Source organism: Columba livia, chromosome 2 (assembly GCF_036013475.1).
Source record: "Columba livia isolate bColLiv1 breed racing homer chromosome 2, bColLiv1.pat.W.v2, whole genome shotgun sequence".
NCBI classification, from domain to species: Eukaryota; Metazoa; Chordata; class Aves; order Columbiformes; family Columbidae; genus Columba; species Columba livia.
In genome coordinates, this window is record NC_088603.1 from 35288115 (window position 1) to 35309274 (window position 21160).

At 43.0% G+C, this 21160-nt stretch overlaps 1 protein-coding gene across 8 annotated transcripts in view; it reads right to left on the reverse strand.

The window, feature by feature from the left end:
• Positions 1-5736, reverse strand: part of OSBPL3 (oxysterol binding protein like 3) — a 96342-nt gene extending 90606 nt beyond the window's left edge. Inside the window, exons 1-2 of one of the 8 annotated variants that reach the window (XM_065051329.1) lie at positions 5431-5736; positions 3744-3862 (exon numbers count right to left, since the gene is read on the reverse strand). The gene's annotated coding sequence lies outside the window, so the exon portion shown is untranslated. Of the gene's footprint in view, positions 1-311; positions 2245-3743; positions 3863-5417 lie in introns of those variants that run through there. The other 7 variants (XM_065051328.1, XM_065051326.1, XM_065051325.1 and 4 more) reach the window with 7 other exon arrangements.
• Positions 5737-21160: the final 15424 nt, after the last annotated feature.

Consider the following 21160-nt stretch of genomic DNA (forward strand, 5'->3'; position numbering starts at 1 on the left):
GGAAGCGCCGCTATCATGCCTCGCAGCCTGAGGCAGCGGCAGAAACCTTTGGAAAACAAAACTCATTGAGGCTGGTTTCAACATCTGTTGTCACCGCGGACAGGACAGCAAAAGTTCTGTAAAAAACAGAATTGTACGTTTCACCTGGCTAGCTAACAGTATGAAGAAACTCTCTCTATCCCTTCTCAAGGCTATTTCTCTAGACACACTGATGAAGCAACTATCTTGACAAAGAGGAAATCATTGAAATAGAATGTTTTTAACATGGGTGGTTGGCAAGGTGGAAGTAGTGCCAGAAACCTATAACTTACTCTGCTCATGTAAAAACTTGAAGGGCAGGACTTAACCTTCTGTAACAGAGAATTAACAGTGACACAGATGGTCTTGTGCACTGAGAGGATAAAGTCTCCTGCATAGACGGTTCTGTTGGTGATTGACAAGCTGTTCAGAAACTGTCTCGTCTGTGGTTTCAGCTACTCTCTGTGCAGAAAGAAGTAAACATGTAAGTTGTTCTTTATGGGAACCATTAAGACCAGGAGCTTCATTCATTTTCACCAGCAACTATAAGAAAATGGAAGAGACTAAAATCAGAACAGTAAAAATGCATACACTGTGACTAGGAAAAGCCTTCAGAATCACAAAACTGGTATCAGTCAGATCAGAGAGAGGTGACCTAAAAGTGACCTAAGTGATGGTCACAACAGATAACACTTGTGAGAATAAAATCTTTGCAGTATCATCATAAGCAGTAACAGCATAATTGGCAGAAATTAAGATGAGGAAAGAATATGACTACATTCAGCCAGGGAAACATTGCAGACTTCTACCCTAAAAGTATTAATCAGAGGATGCAATGAATGGCCAGAAAGCCCAATGCTTCAGGTTTTTCTAATGGCAACACAAAGTCATTACTGAAATCCAACAGGTGTAATTACAGTAAACACAGAATAGTCATAAACACTGGTACAAACAAGGATTAGTTTCTCACCTTTACTATTTTGTATTGTTACTGTCTTCATTCTAAGAACACCGGTTAAATACATGCTCTGCATGACAACTGCAGCACCACATACTACACTTTTTTGCCATGATGGTTTTTTAGGTGTCAGCTCAGCCAACATGTGGGCAGAATCTGAAGGATTGCTTAAAAAGTTGCTCTTATGGAAAGCAGAAAAGAAAAATCTCCTTAATTCCCAGTTCATGCATTACATTGGAAGGCAGAAGAAAGGGAGATCTGTGTGCAAACCCATGTTAACATAAGTGACAAAGAAAACATCCAGAGGGAAATAATTAAGTGTTGACATGGCAGCAGCTGTGTTTGCCAATCTAAATATGATTCAGCCATCAAAACCCCACAACTTAACAACTGAAGAGGGAATCTCCAGTTCAGGTACTTGTAATTTAACAACTGTACCCGAAAGTGAGTAACCTAGAAACACAGACAGATATATATACACCTCTTGGTCAGACAAGGAAGGCAGAGCTTGGCTAATATGTTATTCAATTACTTTGAAGGAAGAATTTTTCAATTCAGTCTACACTGTTACAAATCTGAAAAGCAACATACAGAGGCAGATAAAGAATCATATCCGCAGCCTTCCTTCTGTGACTTACCAGAAGCTATTAGGCAGCCACTATCTGTATGTCAAGCTGTCTTACAGCCAGCTATACAATTAGTAAGTTCGGAGACCTCTTTCAGAGCCAGAAACTCATCGCAATTCTCAATGCGCTACTTCAGCTTAGGGCTTAGAGGTCAATGAAAGTCAGTTCTCATGCTTACTCCTCCCTCCTGTTGCACAGAACAGGGATTCCTGTCAAGTCATGCTTATCAGTAATTACTTTCCACAGAAAAAGATTCAGGAGCCATGTCTAGAACAGCCTTCATCCAAAGACTGAATCATTAGCAAACACGCATTGCAAAAATTGCTTGGTACCTTCCACATCAAAAGCAGCTCAACTGTACTTCCTTACTTTCGTGGTCAGCATCATCAGACACTGAAATAGGATTAAGCGCTGCCGTGCTCAGCACTGCACATTGACACGTGATTTCTACCCTAAGGAGCCCGCACTGAGTCAGTGCTGCTCCGGCACAGCAGACGGACACGACGGGGGAGGCCAGGCTGCGCTGGCCTGAGCTGAGCAAACGCATTTCTCAGGCTCAGCTGGCATTTCTTGGTGTGCTCACTGCTTCTGCTAACAAGGCAGGTACCAGAATTGCATTTATTTTTTTTTTATAATAATAATAATAATAATAATAATAAAAACCAACCAAAAAAAAAAAAACACATAAAACCAACCAAACAAAACCCCTCTGGTCATGTAACAAATACCTCAGTTGGGACACCTGAATACAGAAAATCAGAAAGAATTTGTGCAAGTTTTCTGTTTTCTTCCTCTGCTGAGGCAGTCCCCAACTTTTTTTTTTTTTTAATGTTTCAAGCAACCTGCAACAATGTTCCGTGAATTCCAAAACCACTATTCCACCACTGTGTTAATTCATGCCGTAACTTCATACATAATAGAATCTGCTATTTCTGAGCACACGCACTATGTGAAAGCCACAAGCAGCTTCAAAAACTTTGCATGAGCAACAAGCTAAAACAGACTGAAAGGATGAGGAGTTGGGGATGTCCTGCCTCCCAGGATCAGACCCACAGCTGTGCCTCCCTGTTATGTTTCCAACTTCACCAAGGTTGTCTATTCCTTAGCATCAACACCCTACATCACTCAGCTCTGAAGGCAGACAGCAAGCTTTGCTTTAAGGTAATTAGAAGTTAACCTCGAAGATATATTTTATGTTAGCAGAATAAGGATGAGGACACACAACAAGACAACATTACATACACAAAAACTCCTTGTCTCTCAGGTAAATGAGAAACTAAAGCAATTAAACACTTATTTCCAGGCACAGTATTCAAGGATTTATGTACTTATACCTCAAGTGACAGCTGCAGAAGACTAAAAACAATGCCTGTCCCCCAAAGTATGCTGCTTGAACACAACCGCAGAAGCAGAGGACAGATATGAAAATGCAGCACCTCAAACAGTAGAGCAGGGTAAATGGGGTAACAGAAACACATTAGTCCCAGTCTGGAGAGTTGTTTCTCAGATCTCACAATATCTGCACCCTGTTATCTGAAACTTGGCACAGGAATAGAAAATTAGATTCTCCTGCAAGTTTCTTTGGCTGCCTTAGCAGTGGCATATCACAGTATCCATCCCCTGGCCTTTTACCAGCAAAACTTTGCACTTTTAGTGAGTCAAATCTTAACATAACTGAAATCAATTGAGATTTACTTAAATAACATCTAAATACACCAATATAAATACTGTGCTTCTTCTGACATATAAAAGTAGCCGATGACTGCAGTCACATACTCATTCATCAAAGCATTTTTTGAAATGCACATTACAGCAAATCAAATTTAAGCCTAAAATATAGTAGCAACTTATATGTGAATCACCTTGTCAATAGGAAGGCTTTTCTGATTTTGTAGCAACTGAAAACTCAGTTTTAGATTAAAAAACGTAAAATCCAAGAGCGCCAGAATAATGCCCTATTACACTCTACTTTCTACACAGCATATAGCAAGACCTACAGAATACAAAATGAAAGAAGGGCTGTTAGACTGACATGCATCTGTTTGCAATAGATGCAGTTTGAACTAGACCAAAGTCTTTACAATGACATACACACAGCTACTAAAAAAAACAGGGGTTTGTATAAAATATAGTACACTTACACTTGCAAAAGCGAACAATCCAGCCACACATGCAGTGTTGCAATAACCAGGCTTCAGCTGAGTCTCACCATCATTTCCTGTCCTTGGTGAACATGCCAGTAATTTCAGCCCAACCACAACTGTTTGGTGCACATACATGCAAAGAGAACACCTCCAATCACTAAAATTCCCCTCCCACCTTTCCTGCGTACAAACCCAGATATTATACAAAATGATAAGAGAGGACACAAATGGGCCTAACGCAGTATGTGGGGCAATATCAGGGTAAAGAAAAAGAGAACAAGGAATTGTGAACATTATTGTTTTGTCAAAGGACTAGAAGCCACACTGGAAAATCTTTAGCTTAATCTACTGGGGTACAGACTAGGGAATATTACTTAAACCTTTATTTTAAATATTTTCAATAGTGAAAACAAAGCTCATGGAAATTAAAATTGTTGTTAGCTGTGGCTTTACAGAACACGTCCATTAAAAAACCTGCTTTAAATACCCAACCCACACTTACAAGCTGAAATTAAGTAGAGTGAAACATTCTGAACTCTATGATTAATTGATGAAAGTCGAGGAATGAAGCAACAACCAACTAACAACCAACTGTTCCCTGTGTCCCTTCTCAAGAAAGCAGAGAAGGAAGAACATGGTTACCACCATTAGAGAGGCCTAGGACAAAAGTGTAAGGCAGACAAATTACCTTACAAGGAAGAAGTTAATTTATTAAACACCCTTCTCTCTAGCCGTTCCAGATATCCTCCTAGTAAAACTAAAACAGCAAGTGTCAGTGAAGAGTACTTCACTGTCAGTGAACCGTACCAAACAGTTTTTAAGCAATGGAGTATTTAAATGCTCATATTGCCTAATTTGTCCTCAAAGGGAAATTAAATAAACCTGGAAACTGAAGTGGCTGGATTTAATTAACCTATTTTCTTGAAGATGTGGCCAAGAAAAAAAAAAAAAAAAAAAAAGAAGTGGCATATTTTATTCTACACAAGCACAGAGAACCACAGATTTAGACGAGTGACAGCTTTGCAAACATGCCCAAGATTTCTGAAGTTACATTTAAGAGCCCGCTGGCTGCCAGCTCGACTCCCCAGGCAGGGCAAGCAGCAAGGGGGAGACCCGCCCCTGCCCACCGCTCCGGGAGAGCCGCCTCTCCCCGGGCGGCCGCCCTTGGGGAGCAGCTGCCCGGTGCATCACGGCTGATCTAGAATCCTCCCCGTCTCGGTGCCACACGGAGCGCTCCGCGAGTTAAATAAATGCCGAGCAGCCCCCACAGCACCTCCCTTTGCAGGGAGAGGGGTGTTAGTTGGCTGCCGTTCCGGAACAGCCTTGCCGGGCTGTCACAGTGCGGCCGGGGACACTGCGGGAGGTGACCGGAGAGGAGCCCGGCGGGGCGGGCGGCGCGGAGGCTGAGGAGCTGTGCCGGCAGCAGCCGCCCGCCCGTAGCCCTCAGGGCTCTCGCTGCGAGCCCGGCCAGAAAGCTGCTTTACTTGAGGTTGGAAAGCCACTTTTCTCCCACGTCGAGTTCGCCGGCGGCCGCTGCTTCCCCCCGGGCCCGCCCCGCCGATCACCGGCACACAGCGGCGCTTCAGCGAGGGGGGCTACGCCCCGCTACCCCGTCCCTACGACGCGGCGGGGAAGCGGCCCCGCGGGCGCCGACCCCGCCCGGACACCCACCTGAGCTCCTCACCTGCCGCTGGCCGAGCTACCGCCCGCCGAGCGCCCCCGCCATGGCCCCCGGGCAGCGGCGCCCCGCAGCCAGCAGGACGGAGGGCGGAAGGAGTCGGGCGAGAGCGGCAGCCGCCACCATGAAGAGCCGCGCTACCTGCGCCGGTGCTGGCGGGGAAGGCGGAGGCGCGCGGGGCGACACCTCCGATCGCTCCAGCTGCTGGGGAACGTCCACGAGAGGGGCCCGCGGGCGGGACCGTCGCGCTCGAGTGGCAGCCGGCGTGACCAACGGGAAACACCCGCCCGCCCCTCCGCCGTGCCGAGGGGCGTGATTCCCGCCCGGCCGTTGTGGGGGGGAAGGGGTGTTTCCATGACGTCACGGGCGGCGCCCGGCGGACAGGTGGGGCGCGGTCCCGGAGGGGACGCGGGGACAGGAGCTGCGGGCTAAGCCGGCGCTGAGCTCGCCTTAAGCGGCCGGGACAGGACAGGGCAGGACAGGACAGGACAGCGCAGGGCAGGCGGTGTTCTGGGGGCTAATCGCGCAGCGGAAGCCTCGGGGCCGGGGGAGCGATGGTTTCCTCAGCCGCGCCCTCGCGGAGAAGTGCGAGGTGGTGCCCGCAGGGAGGGCTGGTAGGGGGCGACGCCGCACCCACAGCGGCCTGAGGGGATCGGCAACCGAGAAACGCTCCCCGCGGCCCGCCTTGCCTTTGGGAGGGCTCCTCCGGTGGGAGTTAAACACTCTTCCTCCCGGCATCCTAGAATTAGCGTGTTACTCCGAGTCTTATTTAAAAAGAAACAACTTGACTAATTAGGTCGAAGCCATGAGAAGTGCTCTGGACTGCTTCCACGAACCCTTTAGTGTGTGTGCTAAATCTTTCCAAAATTATTACCTCTTCTGAGGATGGAGACGGGATGTGACCTGGCATACAGTTCTTATTTACGACGTGCGATTTAATCCCTACTTAGGAGAAAGGAAGGGGGGTGGGAAGAACCACCCTGGTTTCCCTACTCAGCGTCATGTGCTCAAAACTGATCAGCTGCTTTTCCGTTCCATTCAGAACTCAGTGCTTTTCCCAGCTGGAGTGATTATAGAAAACAGAAAACCTTTTCTTCATTTATACCATCTATCCTGCATTAGAAAAGAGCAAAAACACTTGGAAAAGCTTGAGTGATGTCCCAAAAGCTAAGGAGGGTATTCGTGGATGGGAACTTGCGGTAGCGTGACCTGGGAGTAGACTAGGACCTTGTACTTGGGATGAAATCTTGTAAGGGTATGAGAGACACCAGAGTATCACATTTATTAGGAATGCTATCCAGCAAAGGCTTCCCAAACCATAAGCACCAAAGTGACCCAAACACCTTGAATGCTGCTTTCAGAGCTGGCCTGTGTGCTACTACATCAAAGAGGGCTTCCGTTGTCTCTGCTGCTGCCTGTAGCCAAGCAGCCTGATGATAGCTTAAGGAAATGCTGCCTACACAATGAAAACTAAAGCAGTGATATTTTGGTCAGTATCAAGCAACAAAGTCGATGAAAAGCAACAGAAGCAGTTTTAGTTTTGGTTATGTTGTTTAGCACAGCTTTAAGTTGCTGCTGTGTGGGAATTCAGGTATTGCCAGGAGATATTTATCAGTTTGCAACCAACTGGAATTTAAAAACAGCATACAGCAGTTCCTTAGGTTTCAGGTTTTATAAAAGTGAAGTTTTATAAATACAAGTTTTAGGACAAAATTAGCACTGTTCTTTTAAAGAGCACAATTGTTTAACTAAATGCAACAAATAGCTTGCAGCAGCAAATCAGTTAAGGAAAATATTAGGCAACTGGAAGATGTTGATGGTTCATCTTTCCAGTGATCACATGATGTAATAACATACTGTTAGGTAACAGTATGTTTCCCATGCATGTGCGGCCTGTTCCAGCTCCCACTGAAACCAAACTTGGATCACCTCTTGTTTTAGAAAGGAATTGGGTGTCTCCCTGAGGATACACAGTCTCCAGGGCCTGCAATGAAAAGGAAATGAACAAAACAAAATTAAACTTCTCTTCCGGTCCAAAATCTCCATCTTGAATCCTGCCCTATAGACATTGTTATACTTGAGGTTCCTGAAACATTTAGAACATGTACTGTTCCTGTATTCATCACAGAAAAGAAATATAGACCAAGGACATCTCTAGTCTGTGTTAAATTATTTCACTGTAGTTACAGTAGGAAGGAGTTTTATCTTTCTATGGATTTGGGGCTTTGTTTCTTTTCCTTTTGTTCTGCTTTTCTGTTGAATAGAAAAAATAAAAAAAAATATTGGAGTGCTCTCTTTTTTCTGGGCTAAAGAAAATTTTAGAAATACATTAATAAGCAGCCCTTTGAGAATAAGATCATCCTTTCTGTTAGAAAATCAACACATGAAGAAATAGTGACACTGTTAACTGGGATGGCAAAATACAAGATGCTTGTGTACCACAAGGTAAATATATAGGCAGAAAGCCTCTGTCTGAATATAGATTGCTGTTTTTCATTCTTAATAGATCCATGAACACAAACCCATCCGATTGATAATAGCAAAAGGAAGGCGGTTAGGGTGTTCCTCAGCGCCATGCACTTAACCTTCAATTTATCCTTGCTCTTTGGTTTTTCTGTTCTGATTGATGGAGCCTCATGACACTGTAATCTTTCTGGAGCTATTAAGAAGAGGAACTCCATTCTGCATAATGCAACATGTATTTTTTTTTAATTCAGTTTCTCTTTGATCTGATATAATTCAGAATTAAATTACATGGCCTGAATTACAACTCTACCACTCTGTGTGTCCTTTTAGCTTACTCTTTCCTGTGGCTTTGTAAAGACAGTTGACAATAATGTTTCCAGTGGAGCAATGAAAGGGATTGTCTTATGATTTCAAGCTTTTTGTTTGTTTGTTTTGTTTTAATTATTAGGTGAAAATAATTACTCAAAGACATGCAATGATGTTTCATGTTTAAGCAATCTTAGTCTTATGTGAGTGAACAAACGTCCATACCAGGTACATGAACCAGACAGAGAAAGCCTCATAATGAGACAGAAGTTACGTCCTGTGGTTTGAGTTGAACAACGAAGACAAATGTGACTTGTGAAGAGCTTCTACATTTAGAGCACAGGAATGTGTCTATCAGTATCCTTGTGGCTGAGAAGGTGGAAGCAGCAGCAGAATGGTGTACGTTGCAAATTTATTGGATTAATCTATCTTTCTCTTCTGATGACTATGCACATATATCTTTAGTCCTGGGCAGGAGTTATCTGTCTTGAAATTCAGCAACATCTTTCCTTGTGCACCAAAATAAATGTGTCCTTGGTTGCTTTCCACTTTCTACCAGCCCTCCCCATCATGTCTTTTCTGTCCTTATGCCAGTACCTTTTATTTTATTCTCGGTCACTGGTGAGAAGTCTTCTATCCCATCAACAATACTTTGGCAAATGTTGCTGTTGTCCTGTTGCATTTATAGGCTCGTATCACATAAGCTACTGTCACTGCCTTTCCTGTGTCTTTCTTGCTGCTGTTTCTAAATGCTTGCCTTTCTCCCTAATCTGCCAAGGCCTCTTTTCACATCATTGTAGTGACTTGACCTTCTTCCATGGCTTGTCTGGCTTCCCAGCTAGAATTAGCCTCGTTAAATTCCCTTTGGAGCCCTTCTGAATACCTCTGAGGTACCAAGTTTACCTCTGAAGTGCCTCATGCTGTAATGCCCATGTGAAAGCATCTCATATGTGTTGTAAAATTAATTAATTGCTGCAAATACTTTTAGCAGTCTCTATTTTGCCCTTCACTTGTATGCTGATCAAAGCTCTGCAGCTGTAGGGGGAAGCAGATCTGCTGACACAGCAACCTTTACTCTTCTTCTCCTTACAAACTGCTTAACTGGCTGTAGTTCACTCATTCAGATGAGGGCAGAGCAGGAAGTCCTACAGTCTTTCCATGTTGGTAAAGCACATGTGTTGCCAGAAGTTAGTCAAAATGGGAAAGCAAAAAACTGAAAAGGAGTTAACATCCACCAGCTTGGCACTCAGCAAGGAATTATCCCTGTGGAGTGTACCACAGTGAAGAAAGTAAGCAGTCACTCCTTTTCCAATACCCAAATTGCTCTTCAAGAAAGTCCCTCTGTCAAATAATCAAAAGAAGTTTGCTCTGGCCCAAGACTTTCAAAGCTGGAATACAATATACCAGGCAGCAAACATCAACAAGATGCACAGATTTACTGTGGGTGCCATGACCGTGCATAGTGTATACCTGCTGGGTAAACATGACACGTGGTAGCTTTACAGCCTCTTTCCACAGCACTGCTGATCCATTCTGAAAATTGCCAGTGCACACCAAAGAAATAGAGAAGGCGGGCAACATAAGCCAGAATTGCAGACTCTGGAGAATCCAATCTTTTTGTGTGTGTGTGTTTGTGCAGCACCTTAGAAATAGCTGGTACTAAAAGTACTTTTCTTGCTATCAGTTTGACTTGCATTTATCTCTTCCATTTAGCTCCAGGGGAACTTCGAGGGCCCAGCTGTATTAGGTCTGGCTCCCAGGCTTACTCCATTTGAAGGCAAACTGGTGAATTTAAAGTGATCACCATGTGGTGAATGAGCAAATCCAATGTCCAGACTGCTGGAGAAACAGGGAGTTAAGAATCACTAAGCTTCTGCTTCATACAGGCAAGGACATGCTCCAAGCAGTAACTTTAATACTGACTTGGAAATGAAAGGCAACTCCAAAGTTTTCAAGATAAAATTATTCTGATTTTTTAAAAGTAGTAGCATTTTCCTTTAAGAAGAAAAGCTAAACAAAATGGCAGTTGAAGATTCTGTATTTGTCAGTCTTGTGCTGGTTTCATACACACCAGATGCTGTTTTATAACATTCACCCCCCTCCTCCTCATTGGTGACTATTACTCATTCTCCCAAGTATTCTGGGATTTTAGTATTTATCTAAAATGCAGTCAGATGGAAAAAAAAAAAAGTCATATTTTTTCCACATTACTTAAGGCAGAAAGTATCAAAGTACATGGAAGTTTATTATATTCAGAAAGCGTGTTTATAGCAATGTGAGACTGGTCTTTGCAGAATCTGGCATCCAGATACTCTTCAGCTGGCAGAGGGCAATGCAGCTGTTAGGAAACAGTGTAATTCAGTGCACTGTGGGCCAGATTATCCTTCCCTGCCGATTCAGTCCTGGCCGTTGGGGTTGCTAGTGAGGGTTTTTTTCTGGAGCAGGAGAGAGATGATCCTCCTGTGGGGCACAAGGATTAGCAGAGATACTCCACACCCATGGGTCTTTTGCCTTTCTAAGGTATTATGTAGTTGCAGCTGGAAGACTTAATATATTGTCCATCACAACCAAAGTTCCTACTTAATTCACTGAGCTCTGGGCAAGGCCCAGGCATATCTCTTGTGTTATTCTTTTTCTGTAACTATTGCATACAGTGTGGAGCTCTTCAAGTACTGAGGTTAGATCCCTGCTCTCCTTTTCTCAGACAACTAACCATACATTCTGTATTATCTGAAGAGTGTCATGTTTTCTGCAGTGAAAATAGGATCCAGATTTCTCTTATTAGGGCTAGATTGGGTATTCTTTTCCTTTGAATGCACACAATAGGAAAAAAAATGTGGAAATGTTAATGCACAAAAACTGCTGACGTCAAGTTATTTCATTCTTTCGGGACCCTGAAAGCACAAGGTAAGATAAGGCACTGAATTTATATCCGGAAAGTATTTTGTGGAGGGCTATGGGATTGATGCCTTTGCATTCCACTTCAAAGTAAAAATAAATAATATTGTTTAAACATTGTAAATTATGCCTACAAGGTACATTTCCTTCCAGCAACAATTCTCTTGTCTGAAGTCCTTAAAGTTGCTAGTGCTTCACTTGAGTGCATGTGATACTCAGCAAGGCTCAACAATGGCGGTAAGAAGCATGACCCTGACAACATGTGCAAGTCCAGCTACAGACATTAAACTTGTTAGCAAACAGTTATTCCTGACTGAAATCAGAATGAAAGAGCAGAGGACCAACTCTCCTCGCACTGACTTGAAAGTTGGGCTTCTGGCCTCCAGCCGAAGAGCTGTTCCAGAGCCGTCCTGCTCCAATGATCAGACAGTTTCCAGTTCTCAGATGAGGCACAGTTACAGCCAGTTTGTGCCTAGTGATGCTTTGCACCCACAGACCTACACCTCAGTAAAAAGTTACTGTACCAGACCTATCCACTGCCACAGCTCTTAGATGTACGCACTTAGCTCAGAATTTCACTAGAGGAGAGCAGAAAGCGTGCCTTTTGTTGGTGTGGATTAACTGTTCATTTTGCATCAGAAGGTTTCCGACAGGAAAACTGTTCAGTCTGGCTGCCAAGACACAGTGGGAAAAAGCTAATACAGGTAGGTTGAGTTCTGCTGACCTACAGTAGTAGCCTCTCCTCTCTCTGTACCACAGCCATTAGTGTCGTGGACTGTGTTTTAAAACAGTTCAGAACCACACTAGTATGGCTTATTCACAATTTTTAATGCTGCCAGCAGACCTTATCTGACAGAAAAATACGTCCTCCCAGACATCATAACCCTGACTACACACAAAACAAGTCAGTAAGTCCAGACAGATTTACTGCTTTTGTTTTGTTTTGTTCCCAGAGGCTAGCAATGGTTCCAGGCAGAAGGGATGTCCAAGAAGTGAAATCTTCACCTTTATTTGAAGTAGCATTACGGTTCCAGGCGGCTGCGTCAGACCAGATCTGGCGCTGTTGAAATCAATGGAAAAACCATCCTTCAAATTCAACGAGCTTTGGGTCAAATGCCTCACCCAACAGATCAAATGTCGAGTGGCTGGGATTTTCCCTCACATCTCAAGACACCGGTGAGAATCCAAGCAGCTGTTGGGAGGACAGCCGCCTCACCTCGCCGTTACCCCATGACAACGGAGGCAAGACAGGGTACCCAGTCTATTGCTCAATGCATCTTTTCATTCGTGCTGTTTTTCTAAGGGTTTGCTAATGAGGAATGGGTCTCTGTGTTAAAAAAGTTTTGACAATGATAAAGCAATGAAAGCCTTCAGTTGAACTCTAAGGTGATTGCTGAGAAAGAGTAGAACGAAAGCTTTTATGACATAAGTGCCACAGCCTGACACGACTGACTAACAAAGTAAAATAGGGGAAAAGCAAACCTCCCAGCCTGCCTTGGGCAAACACAAATATAGAGGTCACTAGCAAAAGGCACGAAATGGAGTTTACTCACCTGCAGCTCAGGTATAGCCAGTTCATCACGGTCACCTCAATCCAGTCAGCTGCTAATCAAGCAAATAGTCACTTGGCACAAATTCAATTAACAATGCCTTCAACCATGACAGAGATGTGCAGCTGCCTTTCCACTTCTCTGCCTCCAGAAGAGGTGTGGAAAAGGGATATTGCTACAAGGCTTTAAAGCCAAACACTTTAAAAATCTCCTTTGGAATACAAATAGATATGGATTTAGCAGTTATTGAGATTTTTTATTTTAGTAAGCTGCTATTTTTTAATGGAACTTAAAAAAATACTGTTGAAAAGTTAAGCAAAAAAAAAAAAAGTAGCAAAAATTTGGAGGTCATTGGCCTGTACATATGTAGGACCAAGAGTGAGCAAGTGTATTTTAAAGTCTTTAAAAAGGGAAAGTCCTCCATTCATAACCAAAGAAGAAAAATACTTGGCATAGACATGGAGCTGTTTATGTACACTCATTATCACACTAGTTAGTATTATGGAATGGCAGGAAATTACCTGTGGGGAATTCAGACTTTTATCTTGGTTTTTAGAAGTAATAAAGGCAAAGATTCCTGGAGGCATCTTTAAAAAGATGAAATTAAATCATATTACATAACTGGGAGCAGGTGACGTAAGAATACCTAGTGAGAACTAAAATAAGAAGCAGCTGAACGCAGGAAAACCCATCCCACAAAATGAAAAATGCACTGTGAATTAAATGAGCTGTTTATCTGACCTCAAAGAGCTAATGCAATGTGTTATGGCAAACATTTACTTTGCAAGGAGGAAATGAAAAACGTCGCATTTGGTCTTTAAAGTGGAACTCATGTTGATTTTAGGAATCATATAGGTTATAAAGTTTTAGCTCAGCGCTGAGGTAAAGAATTAAAGGTGGATTTCTGATGCAGCTGGGGGACTATTACAGGGTGGAAGCAAATAGTCATAACAATAGGAGGAGAAAAGCAAACAAATATGCCTCCTATGCACTGGTTTCGATAAGCCAAAATAAAGTCACATGTAACGCTGGGAAGAGCATTTACTTTCTAAGACATAAACATTATTTCAATATTAAAATAATGACTAATGAAGGATGAGGGGATGCAATTAATTCAGAGCCTTGGAACACTGTCAATAAAGTCTTTTTCAAAGAGGCTTTAAAGGAACTTGAGAATCAGAAGTGAAAGGTAAAGTTCTGTCATGAATTAAAAACTAGCTGAGAGAGAGTGACTACGAAGAGCTTGAATAAATTACTACCTCTTAAAATGGAAAAAGGTTAATAGCTGCATGCCCCAAGGACCCCAGCTGGAGCCAGTGTTCCATATATTATTCAGAGTCTGGGAGGATGAACGATCTTGTAGTAAAATTTGCTTGTGATACAGATTATTTGGGTTTGGCACAGTTTGGGAGGATTATGAAGAATACCAGATGGATCTAATAAAGCTACTATAAACGTTTGGAAGTAATATAATTGTAAACGAAATGCCAGCAGAGGAAGTTTAAGATAAGGCTTGTTGGAAAGAACATAGGCTGCGTCACACTTGTGTGCAAAGGGCTCTGAATGAACTGTAACCTCAAGGGCAGCTCTAAGGAGAACTGGCAAGAAGACCAGTAAAAAACCACCAGTAGAACTGCCAGTGTGATTGCTGTCATCTCAAGACTGTTTGCAAATATGAACTGACTTTGCCAAATAGTTTCAGCAAGAAAAGACCCCTAAATGTTTGAGGGCCAGATTCAAAAATGTGAAGTAGCAACTGGAACACTTAGCAAAGATGGGGGAGACCTGGTTCCCCTTCCTGCCCTGTGAGGTAGGTGGGTGTGGTTTGAGGGGTTTCATTTACTCAGAGAAAGAAAATAAAAAAGTAAATGAATCCCTGACTTTGGCAGTGATTAAACTGTTCCCAAGAAGGGGCAGTCCTTGAATGCCTCTACCTGACCTAGTGTGTTTAATTAGTTGTATGCCAAACCCCCCTTTATTCCTTTAAACTATCCCAGAAAATGCTTTAGATGAGTACTAATGGCTCCCACATTCTGGATAAGCACTTATTCACTGAAAAAGAAGGGACAGTAATGTTGCAGGGTTAGATTGTATGTTCCTCTACTTTCCCTCTAAGCAAAGCCTTCTCTGAGGCAGAATGGAATGTTTGTGTCAAATAAACAGTGTTGTTCAGGTTTTTATTTTGGCAAGGAGAAGATAGATTTCAGTCTTGACTGTAACCAATTTTTGTTTAAAATGTCAAATCAATTTGTGGTGCTCAAACTGCAAGTGCTTGCTGACAGCTCATCGAAGTGCTCGGCAGATGGTGAAAAGTGAGTAAAGTATTATCATTTGTAAGAAGATAATTAAAGGTAATAAAGAAAACAATATAGCACCATGCAGTGTTCCTCTGGTCTTCACTTTGTCAGTTAACAAAAGGCTGCTACAGAGAAGGTTTGAAACTTAAAGGCATTTTTCAAAGTCAACCCACATTGCTTTCTAGTGCAGCTTTTTCCATTCTCAATCTCTTGTTTCACCTCTTTTCTCCTTCGTTTCTTCACCAGACTCACAGGTACCATAAGTGCAGACCCAAGCATTCCCTCTACTGTTTTTCCTGTATTTTTCCCCTCTCACCTCCTCAGGTGGCCATCCTGTCACTTCTATACCTATTAATATTTGAGATTGAGAATAACCTGAATTTGAAAAGCACTTTGTTGATAGCAGTTACATACTAAAACTCACTATACTTTCTGTCCTTGAGATCTCACACTTAAAAGGAAATGTTCCAGACATAACCAGCTGACACTTTCACAAGTCATGACTGTCATCATAAAAGTTGCCCAGTGTCAATGTGAGGTGTATATTCGCTCTCGAAAATAAGAAAAGGCGGAAGAGTGACACAATATGGGGTGAGGAGAAATGAAGTGTGCTGCTTGGGCTTCTGTGCTCTCAAAGTAGCTCAGAGAGGAGGTGCTTGGAAAGGTGGCTGTCGTTTTTCTCCAACAAATGTAGGCTGAATGGCAGTGACATCTTCAAACTGCCAGCTGAAAAGATCTGAGTCACTCAGGTGAGATTTATGAATATAAATAGCAAATAAAAAAAGTTCAGAGAAAGAAACTCCAGAGGGAAAAAGAAGACCATATTTCATGGATAGCAGAACTAATGAAGTCTGACCTCCTACAGATTTGTTTCTCTACACATCTCCTACAAAGCCCCACTCAATAACCCAGTTTTTCCCCCACCTTTTCCTCCGTATCCTACAATAGTCTCACCTCACTCTAGATCGTCTAATTACCAGGCAGGGAAGAGAGCAGATATGCTGTAGCTGAATTAGGGCTCTGCACCTGGTCACTTACTAGCACAGACTAACAAGCCAGCCTGTTCTCACCCAAAAGAACAATCGCTGAATTTTTCCTCCTTTTCCTGCATCATGAAAGAAAGAATAGGCTTTTTCCATCTAACCACTTATTTTTCACATGTTTTGCAGGAACTTTGCAAATTTGCCAAATCTGGCTGAAATCAGTCTGCAGGTTCATAGTTATTAGAATTAAATTGATAGATGGATGAACAAACAGCCTGGCTGAGTAGGCATTGTTTCCTTAAGAAAACAGACTAAAAATAGTTTTCTGTTGTGAATGCCTAGCACTCTGGGGGCTCTTTTCACAGTGAATAGACTTAAATAATTTTCAGGCATTTTAAAAGAAGGAAAGCCTAGTCATCTGATCCAGCTGGAATAAATTTCTAAATTGAAATTAGCTCCTAGAAATACAAAAGAAGAAAAAGGCAAAAGAATCTCTAATAAAAGTTGGGTTGAATCATTGCAACTACGGAGCAGGCTTCTGGTAAAATACTGTCATCCTAGCCACCAGATTCAGTCATTCTTGTCTGTTTTAGCTTGTATGAAATACAGGCAAGCGGGTTTTAGTTGGTATCAACCCATCTAGAGCAGAAACAATGACAGTGTCCTGGTTAGCTGGGGGAGAGCTGACTGAGTGGCATGATAACTGTGCTCACAGTGCAGAGGTGGATGGGCTCCAGGTGAACCATCTTGAATCTGGACGCAATATACCTGTGTTGTCATGGGGATGCACTCTAGGACTTAGCGAGTTGAGCTTGTGCTAGTTTAGAGAACCTTGTACTGCAGAGTTGTCTACTGTTAAATCTCTGTATGTGCTGACGCCAAGTGTTACTGGTGTTTCGTAGTAATGTTATTATTGTCTTGTCCAGCTTATCCTAACAACTCCCAAATGACTACCTTGGTAGGATTGTGCTCCTGACTCTGGCTCAGCAACCTATGGGTGGCCTTTATGGACTCTGCCAGGGAAGACAGAAATGACAAGTAATTCCCAACTAGATTCTTTCGTCCAGTAGGGCCTGGGCAAGATTCAGCAGTTTTTCTCCAGACAGTTATACTTTAAAATCTCGTTGTCCTCAAGCATTCACCCCAAACCCTTTAATCTCAGTCCCAGCTAATGCAGTATGTGAGGAATCTGAAAAGCTTCTGCCCCAGGCAAAAAAAAATGTCTGAGGTTGTGAAATCTAGCAGGGCAGATGTTTGGGTGTATGTGTGTCGGGATGAATGTTTGAAGCTGAACTTCTGAAAGAAGCCTGCTGCTTACTATCTGCAACTGGTACTAGCTGGTGGTAAATTTTGGTAACACCTGGAAAAAACAGAAGTGAAATATCCTGGGCCCTGCTATTAATGAAGAGACATGAGACAGAACCACCACGCGCATGAACATGAGCATTTTGCTTCTGCCTATTGACTGTTTATATTGGGGAAAATGGGGCCCTGGCATTCTGGAGAGTGGTAAAATGAAGGATTCTTGAAAAAAAGTGTCTCAATCGAAAGAAGATGTCCTGGATAAAGGAAGGTGAAGATTTTGGCTAGAGGAAAGATCCTGTAAGTGGGGGAAGATCCTGGAGACCAGAGGGCTGTGTGGAGGTGGATGCTGGGGAACACCCAGGGACCTCGGCCACTAACATCTGAGACTGGTATCTGCTAGAGGCAGCACAGCACAAACTGACACAACTTTCTGCTCAGCCTGGATGCACAGTGGTGTCCCTGCTGGGAAGTTGAGACCTAGTGGACGTAACAGTGGGGTGGTGGCGGGAGTGGGTTAGTCTGTGAAATAATTAAGAAAGGTAAAAGTTCTAATCTTGCTGGTTGTTAAGTAAACCCCACTTCCCAGATCCACCATGGGTTGTCATTTCCTCTGCCTTGCCCATGACACTGCCCTTTTTAAAGTGGCCTGCACTGCCTGGGCTACAGACGGTGTTGGCTTGTGTGACTTTTGTACGTTCCTTTGCTGTTAGGACACAAAAGATTAAAAAGGACACGGTCATATAAATACTGTTTTCCTCCAAAGATTTCTCAGCTGATACAAAAGCACCACAAAACACACCTGTTAGTGGGAGGGGAACACTGACACTCTTAACCTTGAAAGGAGGCATGTGAACCAGAGTAATGCAATATAAAAGGTAAACATTGGTCTGGTTCAGAATACTGCAGGTATTCCAAATACTTGTGCATGTGAAGCACCAGTTCCAGATGTAATAAAAAGACCTAATACTGAAACTCACCAATATTAAGAAGTCTGCAAACTGTTAAAATGTGTGCAATTAAAAACAATTTATCAGGAATACAATTGATTTACAATGCAATAAAATTGATTAGTGTGTAGCTGAGTCACAGTAATACTTATTTTTCAAATAAATTGCTGCATCTAACTGTGACATGCCTTCGAGTGGCTAAGTCCAAGTCCTTTCTGTGGTGTGAAGTGAAGCACTGGAGATTTGCAGTGACATCTTATATCTTACTGTGCATTAAGCTCATCCAGTTAATAAGCACTAGTCTTGTATTAGCAATCGGCTTCTCCTTTCTCCTCTGTCTCCACAATAAATTCTAGACAACTCTTTCTGATGGTCAGATATGTGCTTCATGAGCATGTTAAGCTGTCCACGTGGACGTAACCTTTTGCCACTGTTTTCAACAAAGTCTTGTAAGCAGAGCTGAGAAAAGTCAGAGATCTCTAGTTCCTTGGTTACAAAGAGGCACTTTCTTTGGCAGCACAATACCTTGTGGCAGCTCAGGGCAAGCATTTTTTTCTGACAACATTCCAGTGATGTAATCGTAAAAGCTGCAAACAATTATCTTCTCAGAGAGTTTCTGAAACTTACTGATGAGGGGAGCTGGACGAAGTAGCAAGGACTGTGGCTGTGGTGTAACATTTGGAAGAAAACGAGGCTGTCACTGGTTTGGCAAGTCATTTCCATTTCACTTTTTACAGCTATTTCTTCTCAGTCCTAGATTAGGACAATAATAAATTATGGTCCTCTTATTTTCTGCAGAGTAAACTTGTGCTTTTTGTTGATGTTGTTTTGGATTGTTTTTGCAGACTGTGTCCATTGCCTGTCCACAAACAATATTGTTGCAATGTCTTTCAGCTTGGTGAAATGAATATCACGCAAAGCCTCTGGTTTGCTCTCTGAAAACAGGCTTTCCGGCTGCCATTTGTTACCTGACAAGGCACCATGCTTCCTTTTTCAGGTGATTGTGAAGTTTCAGAATACTTTACATCATATTCCATACATGAAGAGTAATGTGGATCCTGGAAGTCTGGTGGTAATTACTCCAAGTCTTTTCACTCTGTCGTATCACACCACTTTCTTGGAGGCTCACAGAAATATTATTGCTGTTGCCATTTGCCTTAGAAGTTCAGTAAAGCTCAAGTCATATAAGAACACAACATTGAACTGCAAAAGGGTGACACAGTTACCTTGACAAAGGGAACGTGATCAGATCTATCGCAAATGCTATTCCTGGAAGTAGGTAACAGATGTAGATTTAGTCTCTAGTTGGTACGAACTCTGAACTAGGCATATCGCCAAGTCAAAAAACCTCAGTTCACCAAGAAAATGGCAAATCATTTTGTGGTGGGCGGCCAGTGACTTTTACACAAGCACTGTACAAGCAGAACCTTGTTTCTTGCATAACAGCAGCTCTTTCAAGGTCACAGCTTGATAAGGCCTATTCACATTTGCAGAACACCCACACTAATCACATCAGAGAGCCAGGAGTAGGAGAAGGTGCTAAACACTACACTTCAGGCAAGCTCTGCTCATGTGAGCTGGCTCTGTAGTGACTTCTGCCTCTAATTTGTGCAGATCACTGCACTGAAAGAGAGAACTGCTGCTCACACACACACACACACACACACAGATGTGCTTCAGACCTGTGGCTCTTCCCTTTGCTTACTGCAGTTATCAGGGAGCTGTTCCCTGGCCAGGAAAGACAATTTTTTGCCATGCTGACATTTGAAGGAACTGTGGAAGTTTGTGTCTACCTCTCTAGTCATTGTTGATGAGGGAGCCAATACAAAAACAAAGCCATGGAAACTGGGACTAAAGAGGGAAATAACTTATTGCATTAGCAGTAAAACAAATTAAGCCTGACATCTTATAAATATATTTTCTGTGTCCTGAGTACTAATCCATATATATAGTCCAACTCTGAACTATTTTTCTTGCAACACTGCCATTATCATGCCCCCAGTCTTTGTCTCTCCTAAATCTTCCCCCTGCCTCAAGCTCCTCTCACAGTCCCTTGATCTGTTCATACAACAGCCAAAGATCTAGTTATGTCCCTTGCTTACTGTCTTCAGGCTTCCTGCTGAGCACAGGCGAGCTACAGGCACAATTGCTGGTTAACCAGATGCTGTCAGAGAGAAATCTCAGCTGAGTTCCCCCTGCTGCTCCCTCTTTCTTGCCCCCTACCTGTCACTTGTCAGATCTTCATACCTGTCAGATCTTCATGCCTCTGCGATCTCTGCTCAGCCATCCCTTTTGCTGAAATTGGCCAACATGTTCAAAGCTCTTTGACATTGGCTTTATGTCCTTAAGACAGGAAAGGGAAAACCAACCAACCAACCAAAGAAACCTGCTCTTTCTTTCTCTAAGAAAAATAACCCACTAAGAAGCATGTGCACACTTAGCATCGTTATACACTGGACAGTGAGAACCTGCAGAAGTGAGGACTTGGTGAACTGAAGGTATGTGGGTCTCCAAATAACAGAAGAACCACCAAAAATCCAGGGTAAAAAAACTCAGGTTCAGCTCTGTATTTCTTCTTAGCCAAGACCAAAGTGTCACTTATGCCCAGAGGTTTGTCTGAGAAGCAAAACATGAGTGGGACAGGATTCCCGCTGCCACCCTGGGGGTGACTGTGGCTCTGCTGCACCAGCACCATGGCTCTGCAGAAGGAGATGTGTGGGGTGACATCCAAAGCATTAGTCATGTCCTTCTGTTTGCAGATGAGTGATGATGGCAGTCCCTGGCAGCTCTCCCTGGGCACTGAGCCCAGAAGGCCCATCATGTCGGAGGGAGGAGGCACCGTGCAAGTTCTCAGACTCTTAATTCTGACTCTTCCCTGACCAGCATCCCCTGAGCTGCAGGCGTTGTCTGACAGGCCACAGTTATCTCAACGGTATCAACATTAACAATTCTGAGCAAATTCTGGTCCTCTAGTATTCTTGTGG